This window comes from Epinephelus lanceolatus, chromosome 24 (genome assembly GCF_041903045.1).
Source record: "Epinephelus lanceolatus isolate andai-2023 chromosome 24, ASM4190304v1, whole genome shotgun sequence".
Lineage (NCBI taxonomy): Eukaryota > Metazoa > Chordata > Actinopteri > Perciformes > Serranidae > Epinephelus > Epinephelus lanceolatus.
The window spans coordinates 23823274-23839029 of record NC_135757.1 but is presented as its reverse complement, the minus strand read 5'-3'; the positions used below and the strand labels follow the sequence as shown (position 1 = coordinate 23839029).

Genomic DNA, 15756 nt, shown 5'->3' with positions numbered 1-15756 from the left:
TTGTCGGTGAACCTTGCGAGGGTCAAGGGAGCAGAATTTTGTAACGTTACCTTTGTTAAAAGTTGCTGTTGTTGTTCTTGTTGTCCTCTGTCCTTGTCCTTGGAGCAGAGAAAAAAGTCCACTACTAGCCGCTTGGCTAATTTATACCATGTAAAATGCCATAGGCTTGTGCTAAAAACGTTAGCATGTTGTATTTGTGGGGAAAATGTGTCCAGCAAAAGACAGGTGCTTTGTCTGAGAATGCTGCCAGTCCTAGTGACGGCGATTTGCGACTTGTGTTTGAAATGGTCACGTTCAAGCCATGTTTAATGTTTGTTTTGAATCAACAAAACTTTACAGCACTTCACAGAAACCCAGCCGCCGACTAGTGTTTTGGAGGTGTAACCGCAGAGTGACACAGACACACCACGGCTCAAGTGTAAATGCTCACCGCAGGAGTTTAAATCCCGCCTAACACTACAGTAACAGCCTAACATGGCGGTGTTGCATCGGCCGGGGATCGAACCCGGGCCTGCCGCGCAGAGGCCTCCGCAGCACCTGACATCTCCTCGTTAGTATAGTGGTGAGTATCCCCGCCTGTCACGCGGGAGACCGGGGTTCGATTCCCCGACGGGGAGTGCCACAGCTGCTTTTGTTTCCAGTTACGCTGTCTATGGCAATTTCTTAATTACTCTTGCCTAACAGTTATGTCTTTTCTCCTGTAAAGAAAAACACTCTGTCAGTCTGACCCCGCGTATTGCTGTACCGCCAACCGCCAACCGCCAACCAGCACGTATGTTCTGCACCTGCGTGAGAGGAAAATCGCTGTCCGTGGCAGCAGGCGGCGTTAGTCTGCTGCTATGGAGACCAAAAAGAGAGACCAGAAGTTCCACAGGACGGACTGGAGATGCCAGTTTGCCACTTGGGACATTAACAACACAACCCCATGTAGAAAGAACAAAGGATTTTGTCCATGCCCTAGCAAACCTTTAAAAACCGTTTCTGCTCAAGAGCTCCATGGCTAAAGGAAAAAACAGTGGCCTCTCTTCTCTAAGCACTTTGCTTCAATCCCACTCCCTCTTGACTTTAGCTGTTTGTTTCCTTTACTCACATCCAAACCTCTTCTGGTGGCCTCAGCTGAAGTGTCAATCAAAGTGCTGTCTTTCACTGTCAGGCTCTGCCATGGATGTACCACGACATATTCACATCTTCATCGTCAGCGAGTCAAAGGTATAGTGCATTGGCCGGGAATCGAACCCGGGCCTCCCGCGTGGCAGGCGAGAATTCTACCACTGAACCACCAATGCTGACAAATGCTGCTTGAACATCGCCCAGGCGTCGGTTCGAGTCGTGTCGTTCACTGCGGATAATTCCAGGCCAGGACAAAGAAAAGAAAAGAAACAAAGAAAAAAAAAACCACCTGCCCCGTGTGAGGCTCGAACTCACGACCTTCAGATTATGAGACTGACGCGCTGCCTACTGCGCCAACGAGGCACAAAATGCAACCAAACTGCACGAGTCAAATCTATCTTTTGTCTCACGTGAACAGAAATGACTGCTTGTCCTTAGCACGAAAATCCCCTGGATGGCCAAGGGCCGACTGAAGACGGCACTAAAAGCTCACTGCATTGGCCGGGAATCGGACCCGGGTCTCCTGCGTGGCAGGCGAGAATTCTACCACTGAACCACCAATGCTCACATCACCGCTTCATCCACAACACCGACGAGGCCCACATCACAGCAGAAAAACCTGGTCCTCTCCCATTGGTCTGTCTATGACGCGCTACCCTCGGCTCTGAGAGGTGAGGGGAGAAAAAAATTCACTGGTATCGCTTTTCGTGTGGTATCCCATGGGTGACAAATCAATCACACAATCAATTTTGCTAGCTCACAAACAGCAAGAACAACCTTGTCAATAGAATAAAACAATACATTTGCCCCCATTTTCTGCAGCACTGAGATGCAGTTTGTTCCCAGGGCAAAGACAACAAAACAACCTGCAACCTGACACACAAAGGCTATGCGCTACTGGGCGCTTTTTTTCTTCAGCGGCATTACTAATGTAACGTTGCATCAAGTTGGACAAAGCGCATTTACAACGTGTTCCCTCAGATGAGAATCTGCACCGTTCATAGACTGACATTCACCACAGAGTTGACGCTTGTCAAAGGATCGGTGAAAGGTGCTTTTTTAACTGATTTCCAGCCCAAATACCCAACAAAAACTAGTCCAGGCCAGGTTAGGTCGGTAGCATAAATGACCGTGGCCATATAGCCAGGTTAAAAGAGGGCCGCCTTCGTGGGACGGCAAAGCTGTGGCTTCAGACTCGGCATACCTCGCTAAGCAGCCAGTCCTGCTTAGTGGTAAACCCCTCAGGTATTAACTGCCAGAAGATGAAGAAGCCGTGCAAGGGCTGATTCCTAACAGCGGGGGAAAGCTCATTGCATTGGCCGGGAATCGGACCCAGGTCTCCCGCGTGGGAAGCCAGAATTCTACCACTGAACCACCAATGCGCACGCGACACCCTTCCTTATTACTGCTGTGCCACAGGCGCCATCCACGAGACCTTATGCGTTGGCGGCAGTAGGTAAAATGCCATAGGCTTGTGCTAAAAGCATTAGCATGTCGTATTTGTGGGGAAAATGTGTCCAGCATATGACAAGTGCTTTGTCGGTGAATTAGCAACCCAGCATCTACCTCTGCACGGACCCCGAGCGAGCGGCTTCCTCGGATCTGCACCTTTGGAACAAGGACACAACAAAGACTGCTAACAAAGCACCACACCACAAAGCAACTCTTTCTTCCATCCAATCAAGGATTGGTAATATAACAACTGGGCATAGCTTTATCACAGATGTATGGGCTAAGCAAGACTGCTTAACTTGTTGTATGGCATTTAATGCGGTTTACTGAGCTGTTGCTGTGATTGTTTGCAGCCTACGCCATGGCCTGACATGCACCTCCCCAAGAAATGTGACTTCGCGCCGCGGTTACACGGGCCTCCTGTCTATTTTCGTAAGCTGAAACCATTTCCCCTATGGAAACAAAGCTTTTATTTACTTTTATTCCACAGATAACAAACAATACATTGTGAAGACAATAAAGCCTCCACAGAAATAGCAGTTCACAGCCTTGTGTGTGATTTATCCTTCGGGGATTTACACTTCGGGATTTAGCCTGGCTTCCCATGAGCAGAGGGAATCTCCGCTCGTCGCTAGGCTAATCTATACAATGTAAAATGCCATAGGCTTGTGCTAATAACGCTAGCATGTTACATTTGTTTGCAAAACGTGATTAGTATAAGACAGTTGTTTTGTCGGTGAACCTTGCGAGGGTCAAGGGAGCAGAATTTTGTAACGTTACCTTTGTTAAAAGTTGCTGTTGTTGTTCTTGTTGTCCTCTGTCCTTGTCCTTGGAGCAGAGAAAAAAGTCCACTACTAGCCGCTTGGCTAATTTATACCATGTAAAATGCCATAGGCTTGTGCTAAAAACGTTAGCATGTTGTATTTGTGGGGAAAATGTGTCCAGCAAAAGACAGGTGCTTTGTCTGAGAATGCTGCCAGTCCTAGTGACGGCGATTTGCGACTTGTGTTTGAAATGGTCACGTTCAAGCCATGTTTAATGTTTGTTTTGAATCAACAAAACTTTACAGCACTTCACAGAAACCCAGCCGCCGACTAGTGTTTTGGAGGTGTAACCGCAGAGTGACACAGACACACCACGGCTCAAGTGTAAATGCTCACCGCAGGAGTTTAAATCCCGCCTAACACTACAGTAACAGCCTAACATGGCGGTGTTGCATCGGCCGGGGATCGAACCCGGGCCTGCCGCGCAGAGGCCTCCGCAGCACCTGACATCTCCTCGTTAGTATAGTGGTGAGTATCCCCGCCTGTCACGCGGGAGACCGGGGTTCGATTCCCCGACGGGGAGTGCCACAGCTGCTTTTGTTTCCAGTTACGCTGTCTATGGCAATTTCTTAATTACTCTTGCCTAACAGTTATGTCTTTTCTCCTGTAAAGAAAAACACTCTGTCAGTCTGACCCCGCGTATTGCTGTACCGCCAACCGCCAACCGCCAACCAGCACGTATGTTCTGCACCTGCGTGAGAGGAAAATCGCTGTCCGTGGCAGCAGGCGGCGTTAGTCTGCTGCTATGGAGACCAAAAAGAGAGACCAGAAGTTCCACAGGACGGACTGGAGATGCCAGTTTGCCACTTGGGACATTAACAACACAACCCCATGTAGAAAGAACAAAGGATTTTGTCCATGCCCTAGCAAACCTTTAAAAACCGTTTCTGCTCAAGAGCTCCATGGCTAAAGGAAAAAACAGTGGCCTCTCTTCTCTAAGCACTTTGCTTCAATCCCACTCCCTCTTGACTTTAGCTGTTTGTTTCCTTTACTCACATCCAAACCTCTTCTGGTGGCCTCAGCTGAAGTGTCAATCAAAGTGCTGTCTTTCACTGTCAGGCTCTGCCATGGATGTACCATGACATATTCACATCTTCATCGTCAGCGAGTCAAAGGTATAGTGCATTGGCCGGGAATCGAACCCGGGCCTCCCGCGTGGCAGGCGAGAATTCTACCACTGAACCACCAATGCTGACAAATGCTGCTTGAACACCGCCCAGGCGCCGGTTCGAGTCGTGTCGTTCACTGCGGATAATTCCAGGCCAGGACAAAGAAAAGAAAAGAAACAAAGAAAAAAAAAACCACCTGCCCCGTGTGAGGCTCGAACTCACGACCTTCAGATTATGAGACTGACGCGCTGCCTACTGCGCCAACGAGGCACAAAATGCAACCCAACTGCACGAGTCAAATCTACAGCATCTTTTGTCTCACGTGAACAGAAATGACTGCTTGTCCTTAGCACGAAAATCCCCTGGATGGCCAAGGGCCGACTGAAGACGGCACTAAAAGCTCACTGCATTGGCCGGGAATCGGACCCGGGTCTCCCGCGTGGCAGGCGAGAATTCTACCACTGAACCACCAATGCTCACATCACCGCTTCATCCACAACACCGACGAGGCCCACATCACAGCAGAAAAACCTGGTCCTCTCCCATTGGTCTGTCTATGACGCGCTACCCTCGGCTCTGAGAGGTGTGGGGAGAAAAAAATTCACTGGTATCGCTTTTCGTGTGGTATCCCATGGGTGACAAATCAATCACACAATCAATTTTGCTAGCTCACAAACAGCAAGAACAACCTTGTCAATAGAATAAAACAATACGTTTGCCCCCATTTTCTGCAGCACTGAGATGCAGTTTGTTCCCAGGGCAAAGACAACAAAACAACCTGCAACCTGACACACAAAGGCTATGCGCTACTGGGCGCTTTTTTTCTTCAGCGGCATTACTAATGTAACGTTGCATCAAGTTGGACAAAGCGCATTTACAACGTGTTCCCTCAGATGAGAATCTGCACCGTTCATAGACTGACATTCACCACAGAGTTGACGCTTGTCAAAGGATCGGTGAAAGGTGCTTTTTTAACTGATTTCCAGCCCAAATACCCAACAAAAACTAGTCCAGGCCAGGTTAGGTCGGTAGCATAAATGACCGTGGCCATATAGCCAGGTTAAAAGAGGGCCGCCTTCGTGGGACGGCAAAGCTGTGGCTTCAGACTCGGCATACCTCGCTAAGCAGCCAGTCCTGCTTAGTGGTAAACCCCTCAGGTATTAACTGCCAGAAGATGAAGAAGCCGTGCAAGGGCTGATTCCTAACAGCGGGGGAAAGCTCATTGCATTGGCCGGGAATCGGACCCGGGTCTCCCGCGTGGGAAGCCAGAATTCTACCACTGAACCACCAATGCGCACGCGACACCCTTCCTTATTACTGCTGTGCCACAGGCGCCATCCACGAGACCTTATGCGTTGGCAGCGGTAGGTAAAATGCCATAGGCTTGTGCTAAAAGCATTAGCATGTCGTATTTGTGGGGAAAATGTGTCCAGCATATGACAAGTGCTTTGTCTGTGAATTAGCAACCCAGCATCTACCTCTGCACGGACCCCGAGCGAGCGGCTTCCTCGGATCTGCACCTTTGGAACAAGGACACAACAAAGACTGCTAACAAAGCACCACACCACAAAGCAACTCTTTCTTCCATCCAATCAAGGATTGGTAATATAACAACTGGGCATAGCTTTATCACAGATGTATGGGCTAAGCAAGACTGCTTAACTTGTTGTATGGCATTTAATGCGGTTTACTGAGCTGTTGCTGTGATTGTTTGCAGCCTACGCCATGGCCTGACATGCACCTCCCCAAGAAATGTGACTTCGCGCCGCGGTTACACGGGCCTCCTGTCTATTTTCGTAAGCTGAAACCATTTCCCCTATGGAAACAAAGCTTTTATTTACTTTTATTCCACAGATAACAAACAATACATTGTGAAGACAATAAAGCCTCCACAGAAATAGCAGTTCACAGCCTTGTGTGTGATTTATCCTTCGGGGATTTACACTTCGGGATTTAGCCTGGCTTCCCATGAGCAGAGGGAATCTCCGCTCGTCGCTAGGCTAATCTATACAATGTAAAATGCCATAGGCTTGTGCTAATAACGCTAGCATGTTACATTTGTTTGCAAAACGTGATTAGTATAAGACAGTTGTTTTGTCGGTGAACCTTGCGAGGGTCAAGGGAGCAGAATTTTGTAACGTTACCTTTGTTAAAAGTTGCTGTTGTTGTTCTTGTTGTCCTCTGTCCTTGTCCTTGGAGCAGAGAAAAAAGTCCACTACTAGCCGCTTGGCTAATTTATACCATGTAAAATGCCATAGGCTTGTGCTAAAAACGTTAGCATGTTGTATTTGTGGGGAAAATGTGTCCAGCAAAAGACAGGTGCTTTGTCTGAGAATGCTGCCAGTCCTAGTGACGGCGATTTGCGACTTGTGTTTGAAATGGTCACGTTCAAGCCATGTTTAATGTTTGTTTTGAATCAACAAAACTTTACAGCACTTCACAGAAACCCAGCCGCCGACTAGTGTTTTGGAGGTGTAACCGCAGAGTGACACAGACACACCACGGCTCAAGTGTAAATGCTCACCGCAGGAGTTTAAATCCCGCCTAACACTACAGTAACAGCCTAACATGGCGGTGTTGCATCGGCCGGGGATCGAACCCGGGCCTGCCGCGCAGAGGCCTCCGCAGCACCTGACATCTCCTCGTTAGTATAGTGGTGAGTATCCCCGCCTGTCACGCGGGAGACCGGGGTTCGATTCCCCGACGGGGAGTGCCACAGCTGCTTTTGTTTCCAGTTACGCTGTCTATGGCAATTTCTTAATTACTCTTGCCTAACAGTTATGTCTTTTCTCCTGTAAAGAAAAACACTCTGTCAGTCTGACCCCGCGTATTGCTGTACCGCCAACCGCCAACCGCCAACCAGCACGTATGTTCTGCACCTGCGTGAGAGGAAAATCGCTGTCCGTGGCAGCAGGCGGCGTTAGTCTGCTGCTATGGAGACCAAAAAGAGAGACCAGAAGTTCCACAGGACGGACTGGAGATGCCAGTTTGCCACTTGGGACATTAACAACACAACCCCATGTAGAAAGAACAAAGGATTTTGTCCATGCCCTAGCAAACCTTTAAAAACCGTTTCTGCTCAAGAGCTCCATGGCTAAAGGAAAAAACAGTGGCCTCTCTTCTCTAAGCACTTTGCTTCAATCCCACTCCCTCTTGACTTTAGCTGTTTGTTTCCTTTACTCACATCCAAACCTCTTCTGGTGGCCTCAGCTGAAGTGTCAATCAAAGTGCTGTCTTTCACTGTCAGGCTCTGCCATGGATGTACCATGACATATTCACATCTTCATCGTCAGCGAGTCAAAGGTATAGTGCATTGGCCGGGAATCGAACCCGGGCCTCCCGCGTGGCAGGCGAGAATTCTACCACTGAACCACCAATGCTGACAAATGCTGCTTGAACACCGCCCAGGCGCCGGTTCGAGTCGTGTCGTTCACTGCGGATAATTCCAGGCCAGGACAAAGAAAAGAAAAGAAACAAAGAAAAAAAAAACCACCTGCCCCGTGTGAGGCTCGAACTCACGACCTTCAGATTATGAGACTGACGCGCTGCCTACTGCGCCAACGAGGCACAAAATGCAACCCAACTGCACGAGTCAAATCTACAGCATCTTTTGTCTCACGTGAACAGAAATGACTGCTTGTCCTTAGCACGAAAATCCCCTGGATGGCCAAGGGCCGACTGAAGACGGCACTAAAAGCTCACTGCATTGGCCGGGAATCGGACCCGGGTCTCCTGCGTGGCAGGCGAGAATTCTACCACTGAACCACCAATGCTCACATCACCGCTTCATCCACAACACCGACGAGGCCCACATCACAGCAGAAAAACCTGGTCCTCTCCCATTGGTCTGTCTATGACGCGCTACCCTCGGCTCTGAGAGGTGAGGGGAGAAAAAAATTCACTGGTATCGCTTTTCGTGTGGTATCCCATGGGTGACAAATCAATCACACAATCAATTTTGCTAGCTCACAAACAGCAAGAACAACCTTGTCAATAGAATAAAACAATACATTTGCCCCCATTTTCTGCAGCACTGAGATGCAGTTTGTTCCCAGGGCAAAGACAACAAAACAACCTGCAACCTGACACACAAAGGCTATGCGCTACTGGGCGCTTTTTTTCTTCAGCGGCATTACTAATGTAACGTTGCATCAAGTTGGACAAAGCGCATTTACAACGTGTTCCCTCAGATGAGAATCTGCACCGTTCATAGACTGACATTCACCACAGAGTTGACGCTTGTCAAAGGATCGGTGAAAGGTGCTTTTTTAACTGATTTCCAGCCCAAATACCCAACAAAAACTAGTCCAGGCCAGGTTAGGTCGGTAGCATAAATGACCGTGGCCATATAGCCAGGTTAAAAGAGGGCCGCCTTCGTGGGACGGCAAAGCTGTGGCTTCAGACTCGGCATACCTCGCTAAGCAGCCAGTCCTGCTTAGTGGTAAACCCCTCAGGTATTAACTGCCAGAAGATGAAGAAGCCGTGCAAGGGCTGATTCCTAACAGCGGGGGAAAGCTCATTGCATTGGCCGGGAATCGGACCCAGGTCTCCCGCGTGGGAAGCCAGAATTCTACCACTGAACCACCAATGCGCACGCGACACCCTTCCTTATTACTGCTGTGCCACAGGCGCCATCCACGAGACCTTATGCGTTGGCGGCAGTAGGTAAAATGCCATAGGCTTGTGCTAAAAGCATTAGCATGTCGTATTTGTGGGGAAAATGTGTCCAGCATATGACAAGTGCTTTGTCGGTGAATTAGCAACCCAGCATCTACCTCTGCACGGACCCCGAGCGAGCGGCTTCCTCGGATCTGCACCTTTGGAACAAGGACACAACAAAGACTGCTAACAAAGCACCACACCACAAAGCAACTCTTTCTTCCATCCAATCAAGGATTGGTAATATAACAACTGGGCATAGCTTTATCACAGATGTATGGGCTAAGCAAGACTGCTTAACTTGTTGTATGGCATTTAATGCGGTTTACTGAGCTGTTGCTGTGATTGTTTGCAGCCTACGCCATGGCCTGACATGCACCTCCCCAAGAAATGTGACTTCGCGCCGCGGTTACACGGGCCTCCTGTCTATTTTCGTAAGCTGAAACCATTTCCCCTATGGAAACAAAGCTTTTATTTACTTTTATTCCACAGATAACAAACAATACATTGTGAAGACAATAAAGCCTCCACAGAAATAGCAGTTCACAGCCTTGTGTGTGATTTATCCTTCGGGGATTTACACTTCGGGATTTAGCCTGGCTTCCCATGAGCAGAGGGAATCTCCGCTCGTCGCTAGGCTAATCTATACAATGTAAAATGCCATAGGCTTGTGCTAATAACGCTAGCATGTTACATTTGTTTGCAAAACGTGATTAGTATAAGACAGTTGTTTTGTCGGTGAACCTTGCGAGGGTCAAGGGAGCAGAATTTTGTAACGTTACCTTTGTTAAAAGTTGCTGTTGTTGTTCTTGTTGTCCTCTGTCCTTGTCCTTGGAGCAGAGAAAAAAGTCCACTACTAGCCGCTTGGCTAATTTATACCATGTAAAATGCCATAGGCTTGTGCTAAAAACGTTAGCATGTTGTATTTGTGGGGAAAATGTGTCCAGCAAAAGACAGGTGCTTTGTCTGAGAATGCTGCCAGTCCTAGTGACGGCGATTTGCGACTTGTGTTTGAAATGGTCACGTTCAAGCCATGTTTAATGTTTGTTTTGAATCAACAAAACTTTACAGCACTTCACAGAAACCCAGCCGCCGACTAGTGTTTTGGAGGTGTAACCGCAGAGTGACACAGACACACCACGGCTCAAGTGTAAATGCTCACCGCAGGAGTTTAAATCCCGCCTAACACTACAGTAACAGCCTAACATGGCGGTGTTGCATCGGCCGGGGATCGAACCCGGGCCTGCCGCGCAGAGGCCTCCGCAGCACCTGACATCTCCTCGTTAGTATAGTGGTGAGTATCCCCGCCTGTCACGCGGGAGACCGGGGTTCGATTCCCCGACGGGGAGTGCCACAGCTGCTTTTGTTTCCAGTTACGCTGTCTATGGCAATTTCTTAATTACTCTTGCCTAACAGTTATGTCTTTTCTCCTGTAAAGAAAAACACTCTGTCAGTCTGACCCCGCGTATTGCTGTACCGCCAACCGCCAACCGCCAACCAGCACGTATGTTCTGCACCTGCGTGAGAGGAAAATCGCTGTCCGTGGCAGCAGGCGGCGTTAGTCTGCTGCTATGGAGACCAAAAAGAGAGACCAGAAGTTCCACAGGACGGACTGGAGATGCCAGTTTGCCACTTGGGACATTAACAACACAACCCCATGTAGAAAGAACAAAGGATTTTGTCCATGCCCTAGCAAACCTTTAAAAACCGTTTCTGCTCAAGAGCTCCATGGCTAAAGGAAAAAACAGTGGCCTCTCTTCTCTAAGCACTTTGCTTCAATCCCACTCCCTCTTGACTTTAGCTGTTTGTTTCCTTTACTCACATCCAAACCTCTTCTGGTGGCCTCAGCTGAAGTGTCAATCAAAGTGCTGTCTTTCACTGTCAGGCTCTGCCATGGATGTACCATGACATATTCACATCTTCATCGTCAGCGAGTCAAAGGTATAGTGCATTGGCCGGGAATCGAACCCGGGCCTCCCGCGTGGCAGGCGAGAATTCTACCACTGAACCACCAATGCTGACAAATGCTGCTTGAACACCGCCCAGGCGCCGGTTCGAGTCGTGTCGTTCACTGCGGATAATTCCAGGCCAGGACAAAGAAAAGAAAAGAAACAAAGAAAAAAAAAACCACCTGCCCCGTGTGAGGCTCGAACTCACGACCTTCAGATTATGAGACTGACGCGCTGCCTACTGCGCCAACGAGGCACAAAATGCAACCCAACTGCACGAGTCAAATCTACAGCATCTTTTGTCTCACGTGAACAGAAATGACTGCTTGTCCTTAGCACGAAAATCCCCTGGATGGCCAAGGGCCGACTGAAGACGGCACTAAAAGCTCACTGCATTGGCCGGGAATCGGACCCGGGTCTCCCGCGTGGCAGGCGAGAATTCTACCACTGAACCACCAATGCTCACATCACCGCTTCATCCACAACACCGACGAGGCCCACATCACAGCAGAAAAACCTGGTCCTCTCCCATTGGTCTGTCTATGACGCGCTACCCTCGGCTCTGAGAGGTGTGGGGAGAAAAAAATTCACTGGTATCGCTTTTCGTGTGGTATCCCATGGGTGACAAATCAATCACACAATCAATTTTGCTAGCTCACAAACAGCAAGAACAACCTTGTCAATAGAATAAAACAATACGTTTGCCCCCATTTTCTGCAGCACTGAGATGCAGTTTGTTCCCAGGGCAAAGACAACAAAACAACCTGCAACCTGACACACAAAGGCTATGCGCTACTGGGCGCTTTTTTTCTTCAGCGGCATTACTAATGTAACGTTGCATCAAGTTGGACAAAGCGCATTTACAACGTGTTCCCTCAGATGAGAATCTGCACCGTTCATAGACTGACATTCACCACAGAGTTGACGCTTGTCAAAGGATCGGTGAAAGGTGCTTTTTTAACTGATTTCCAGCCCAAATACCCAACAAAAACTAGTCCAGGCCAGGTTAGGTCGGTAGCATAAATGACCGTGGCCATATAGCCAGGTTAAAAGAGGGCCGCCTTCGTGGGACGGCAAAGCTGTGGCTTCAGACTCGGCATACCTCGCTAAGCAGCCAGTCCTGCTTAGTGGTAAACCCCTCAGGTATTAACTGCCAGAAGATGAAGAAGCCGTGCAAGGGCTGATTCCTAACAGCGGGGGAAAGCTCATTGCATTGGCCGGGAATCGGACCCGGGTCTCCCGCGTGGGAAGCCAGAATTCTACCACTGAACCACCAATGCGCACGCGACACCCTTCCTTATTACTGCTGTGCCACAGGCGCCATCCACGAGACCTTATGCGTTGGCAGCGGTAGGTAAAATGCCATAGGCTTGTGCTAAAAGCATTAGCATGTCGTATTTGTGGGGAAAATGTGTCCAGCATATGACAAGTGCTTTGTCTGTGAATTAGCAACCCAGCATCTACCTCTGCACGGACCCCGAGCGAGCGGCTTCCTCGGATCTGCACCTTTGGAACAAGGACACAACAAAGACTGCTAACAAAGCACCACACCACAAAGCAACTCTTTCTTCCATCCAATCAAGGATTGGTAATATAACAACTGGGCATAGCTTTATCACAGATGTATGGGCTAAGCAAGACTGCTTAACTTGTTGTATGGCATTTAATGCGGTTTACTGAGCTGTTGCTGTGATTGTTTGCAGCCTACGCCATGGCCTGACATGCACCTCCCCAAGAAATGTGACTTCGCGCCGCGGTTACACGGGCCTCCTGTCTATTTTCGTAAGCTGAAACCATTTCCCCTATGGAAACAAAGCTTTTATTTACTTTTATTCCACAGATAACAAACAATACATTGTGAAGACAATAAAGCCTCCACAGAAATAGCAGTTCACAGCCTTGTGTGTGATTTATCCTTCGGGGATTTACACTTCGGGATTTAGCCTGGCTTCCCATGAGCAGAGGGAATCTCCGCTCGTCGCTAGGCTAATCTATACAATGTAAAATGCCATAGGCTTGTGCTAATAACGCTAGCATGTTACATTTGTTTGCAAAACGTGATTAGTATAAGACAGTTGTTTTGTCGGTGAACCTTGCGAGGGTCAAGGGAGCAGAATTTTGTAACGTTACCTTTGTTAAAAGTTGCTGTTGTTGTTCTTGTTGTCCTCTGTCCTTGTCCTTGGAGCAGAGAAAAAAGTCCACTACTAGCCGCTTGGCTAATTTATACCATGTAAAATGCCATAGGCTTGTGCTAAAAACGTTAGCATGTTGTATTTGTGGGGAAAATGTGTCCAGCAAAAGACAGGTGCTTTGTCTGAGAATGCTGCCAGTCCTAGTGACGGCGATTTGCGACTTGTGTTTGAAATGGTCACGTTCAAGCCATGTTTAATGTTTGTTTTGAATCAACAAAACTTTACAGCACTTCACAGAAACCCAGCCGCCGACTAGTGTTTTGGAGGTGTAACCGCAGAGTGACACAGACACACCACGGCTCAAGTGTAAATGCTCACCGCAGGAGTTTAAATCCCGCCTAACACTACAGTAACAGCCTAACATGGCGGTGTTGCATCGGCCGGGGATCGAACCCGGGCCTGCCGCGCAGAGGCCTCCGCAGCACCTGACATCTCCTCGTTAGTATAGTGGTGAGTATCCCCGCCTGTCACGCGGGAGACCGGGGTTCGATTCCCCGACGGGGAGTGCCACAGCTGCTTTTGTTTCCAGTTACGCTGTCTATGGCAATTTCTTAATTACTCTTGCCTAACAGTTATGTCTTTTCTCCTGTAAAGAAAAACACTCTGTCAGTCTGACCCCGCGTATTGCTGTACCGCCAACCGCCAACCGCCAACCAGCACGTATGTTCTGCACCTGCGTGAGAGGAAAATCGCTGTCCGTGGCAGCAGGCGGCGTTAGTCTGCTGCTATGGAGACCAAAAAGAGAGACCAGAAGTTCCACAGGACGGACTGGAGATGCCAGTTTGCCACTTGGGACATTAACAACACAACCCCATGTAGAAAGAACAAAGGATTTTGTCCATGCCCTAGCAAACCTTTAAAAACCGTTTCTGCTCAAGAGCTCCATGGCTAAAGGAAAAAACAGTGGCCTCTCTTCTCTAAGCACTTTGCTTCAATCCCACTCCCTCTTGACTTTAGCTGTTTGTTTCCTTTACTCACATCCAAACCTCTTCTGGTGGCCTCAGCTGAAGTGTCAATCAAAGTGCTGTCTTTCACTGTCAGGCTCTGCCATGGATGTACCACGACATATTCACATCTTCATCGTCAGCGAGTCAAAGGTATAGTGCATTGGCCGGGAATCGAACCCGGGCCTCCCGCGTGGCAGGCGAGAATTCTACCACTGAACCACCAATGCTGACAAATGCTGCTTGAACATCGCCCAGGCGTCGGTTCGAGTCGTGTCGTTCACTGCGGATAATTCCAGGCCAGGACAAAGAAAAGAAAAGAAACAAAGAAAAAAAAAACCACCTGCCCCGTGTGAGGCTCGAACTCACGACCTTCAGATTATGAGACTGACGCGCTGCCTACTGCGCCAACGAGGCACAAAATGCAACCAAACTGCACGAGTCAAATCTATCTTTTGTCTCACGTGAACAGAAATGACTGCTTGTCCTTAGCACGAAAATCCCCTGGATGGCCAAGGGCCGACTGAAGACGGCACTAAAAGCTCACTGCATTGGCCGGGAATCGGACCCGGGTCTCCTGCGTGGCAGGCGAGAATTCTACCACTGAACCACCAATGCTCACATCACCGCTTCATCCACAACACCGACGAGGCCCACATCACAGCAGAAAAACCTGGTCCTCTCCCATTGGTCTGTCTATGACGCGCTACCCTCGGCTCTGAGAGGTGAGGGGAGAAAAAAATTCACTGGTATCGCTTTTCGTGTGGTATCCCATGGGTGACAAATCAATCACACAATCAATTTTGCTAGCTCACAAACAGCAAGAACAACCTTGTCAATAGAATAAAACAATACATTTGCCCCCATTTTCTGCAGCACTGAGATGCAGTTTGTTCCCAGGGCAAAGACAACAAAACAACCTGCAACCTGACACACAAAGGCTATGCGCTACTGGGCGCTTTTTTTCTTCAGCGGCATTACTAATGTAACGTTGCATCAAGTTGGACAAAGCGCATTTACAACGTGTTCCCTCAGATGAGAATCTGCACCGTTCATAGACTGACATTCACCACAGAGTTGACGCTTGTCAAAGGATCGGTGAAAGGTGCTTTTTTAACTGATTTCCAGCCCAAATACCCAACAAAAACTAGTCCAGGCCAGGTTAGGTCGGTAGCATAAATGACCGTGGCCATATAGCCAGGTTAAAAGAGGGCCGCCTTCGTGGGACGGCAAAGCTGTGGCTTCAGACTCGGCATACCTCGCTAAGCAGCCAGTCCTGCTTAGTGGTAAACCCCTCAGGTATTAACTGCCAGAAGATGAAGAAGCCGTGCAAGGGCTGATTCCTAACAGCGGGGGAAAGCTCATTGCATTGGCCGGGAATCGGACCCGGGTCTCCCGCGTGGGAAGCCAGAATTCTACCACTGAACCACCAATGCGCACGCGACACCCTTCCTTATTACTGCTGTGCCACAGGCGCCATCCACGAGACCTTATGCGTTGGCAGCGGTAGGTAAAAT

At 48.8% G+C, this 15756-nt stretch overlaps 25 non-coding genes across 25 annotated transcripts; 5 read left to right on the top strand and 20 right to left on the bottom strand.

The window, feature by feature from the left end:
• Positions 1-545: 545 nt before the first annotated feature.
• trnad-guc (transfer RNA aspartic acid (anticodon GUC)) lies at positions 546-617 on the top strand. Its single transcript has one exon. It is a non-coding gene; the product is annotated as a tRNA-Asp (tRNA).
• Positions 618-1215: 598 nt separating this feature from the next.
• On the bottom strand, positions 1216-1286 carry trnag-gcc (transfer RNA glycine (anticodon GCC)). Its single transcript has one exon. It is a non-coding gene; the product is annotated as a tRNA-Gly (tRNA).
• Positions 1287-1400: 114 nt separating this feature from the next.
• On the bottom strand, positions 1401-1473 carry trnam-cau (transfer RNA methionine (anticodon CAU)). The gene has a single exon. It is a non-coding gene; the product is annotated as a tRNA-Met (tRNA).
• Positions 1474-1603: 130 nt separating this feature from the next.
• On the bottom strand, positions 1604-1674 carry trnag-gcc (transfer RNA glycine (anticodon GCC)). Its single transcript has one exon. It is a non-coding gene; the product is annotated as a tRNA-Gly (tRNA).
• Positions 1675-2421: 747 nt separating this feature from the next.
• On the bottom strand, positions 2422-2492 carry trnag-ccc (transfer RNA glycine (anticodon CCC)). Its single transcript has one exon. It is a non-coding gene; the product is annotated as a tRNA-Gly (tRNA).
• A 1345-nt stretch (positions 2493-3837) lies between these two features.
• On the top strand, positions 3838-3909 carry trnad-guc (transfer RNA aspartic acid (anticodon GUC)). Its single transcript has one exon. It is a non-coding gene; the product is annotated as a tRNA-Asp (tRNA).
• A 598-nt stretch (positions 3910-4507) lies between these two features.
• On the bottom strand, positions 4508-4578 carry trnag-gcc (transfer RNA glycine (anticodon GCC)). Its single transcript has one exon. It is a non-coding gene; the product is annotated as a tRNA-Gly (tRNA).
• Positions 4579-4692: 114 nt separating this feature from the next.
• Positions 4693-4765, bottom strand: trnam-cau (transfer RNA methionine (anticodon CAU)). The gene has a single exon. It is a non-coding gene; the product is annotated as a tRNA-Met (tRNA).
• A 135-nt stretch (positions 4766-4900) lies between these two features.
• Positions 4901-4971, bottom strand: trnag-gcc (transfer RNA glycine (anticodon GCC)). Its single transcript has one exon. It is a non-coding gene; the product is annotated as a tRNA-Gly (tRNA).
• Positions 4972-5718: 747 nt separating this feature from the next.
• trnag-ccc (transfer RNA glycine (anticodon CCC)) lies at positions 5719-5789 on the bottom strand. Its single transcript has one exon. It is a non-coding gene; the product is annotated as a tRNA-Gly (tRNA).
• Positions 5790-7134: 1345 nt separating this feature from the next.
• Positions 7135-7206, top strand: trnad-guc (transfer RNA aspartic acid (anticodon GUC)). The gene has a single exon. It is a non-coding gene; the product is annotated as a tRNA-Asp (tRNA).
• A 598-nt stretch (positions 7207-7804) lies between these two features.
• Positions 7805-7875, bottom strand: trnag-gcc (transfer RNA glycine (anticodon GCC)). The gene has a single exon. It is a non-coding gene; the product is annotated as a tRNA-Gly (tRNA).
• A 114-nt stretch (positions 7876-7989) lies between these two features.
• Positions 7990-8062, bottom strand: trnam-cau (transfer RNA methionine (anticodon CAU)). The gene has a single exon. It is a non-coding gene; the product is annotated as a tRNA-Met (tRNA).
• A 135-nt stretch (positions 8063-8197) lies between these two features.
• On the bottom strand, positions 8198-8268 carry trnag-gcc (transfer RNA glycine (anticodon GCC)). The gene has a single exon. It is a non-coding gene; the product is annotated as a tRNA-Gly (tRNA).
• Positions 8269-9015: 747 nt separating this feature from the next.
• On the bottom strand, positions 9016-9086 carry trnag-ccc (transfer RNA glycine (anticodon CCC)). The gene has a single exon. It is a non-coding gene; the product is annotated as a tRNA-Gly (tRNA).
• Positions 9087-10431: 1345 nt separating this feature from the next.
• On the top strand, positions 10432-10503 carry trnad-guc (transfer RNA aspartic acid (anticodon GUC)). The gene has a single exon. It is a non-coding gene; the product is annotated as a tRNA-Asp (tRNA).
• Positions 10504-11101: 598 nt separating this feature from the next.
• trnag-gcc (transfer RNA glycine (anticodon GCC)) lies at positions 11102-11172 on the bottom strand. Its single transcript has one exon. It is a non-coding gene; the product is annotated as a tRNA-Gly (tRNA).
• A 114-nt stretch (positions 11173-11286) lies between these two features.
• On the bottom strand, positions 11287-11359 carry trnam-cau (transfer RNA methionine (anticodon CAU)). The gene has a single exon. It is a non-coding gene; the product is annotated as a tRNA-Met (tRNA).
• Positions 11360-11494: 135 nt separating this feature from the next.
• On the bottom strand, positions 11495-11565 carry trnag-gcc (transfer RNA glycine (anticodon GCC)). The gene has a single exon. It is a non-coding gene; the product is annotated as a tRNA-Gly (tRNA).
• Positions 11566-12312: 747 nt separating this feature from the next.
• Positions 12313-12383, bottom strand: trnag-ccc (transfer RNA glycine (anticodon CCC)). The gene has a single exon. It is a non-coding gene; the product is annotated as a tRNA-Gly (tRNA).
• Positions 12384-13728: 1345 nt separating this feature from the next.
• On the top strand, positions 13729-13800 carry trnad-guc (transfer RNA aspartic acid (anticodon GUC)). The gene has a single exon. It is a non-coding gene; the product is annotated as a tRNA-Asp (tRNA).
• Positions 13801-14398: 598 nt separating this feature from the next.
• On the bottom strand, positions 14399-14469 carry trnag-gcc (transfer RNA glycine (anticodon GCC)). Its single transcript has one exon. It is a non-coding gene; the product is annotated as a tRNA-Gly (tRNA).
• Positions 14470-14583: 114 nt separating this feature from the next.
• Positions 14584-14656, bottom strand: trnam-cau (transfer RNA methionine (anticodon CAU)). The gene has a single exon. It is a non-coding gene; the product is annotated as a tRNA-Met (tRNA).
• Positions 14657-14786: 130 nt separating this feature from the next.
• trnag-gcc (transfer RNA glycine (anticodon GCC)) lies at positions 14787-14857 on the bottom strand. The gene has a single exon. It is a non-coding gene; the product is annotated as a tRNA-Gly (tRNA).
• A 747-nt stretch (positions 14858-15604) lies between these two features.
• trnag-ccc (transfer RNA glycine (anticodon CCC)) lies at positions 15605-15675 on the bottom strand. The gene has a single exon. It is a non-coding gene; the product is annotated as a tRNA-Gly (tRNA).
• Positions 15676-15756: the final 81 nt, after the last annotated feature.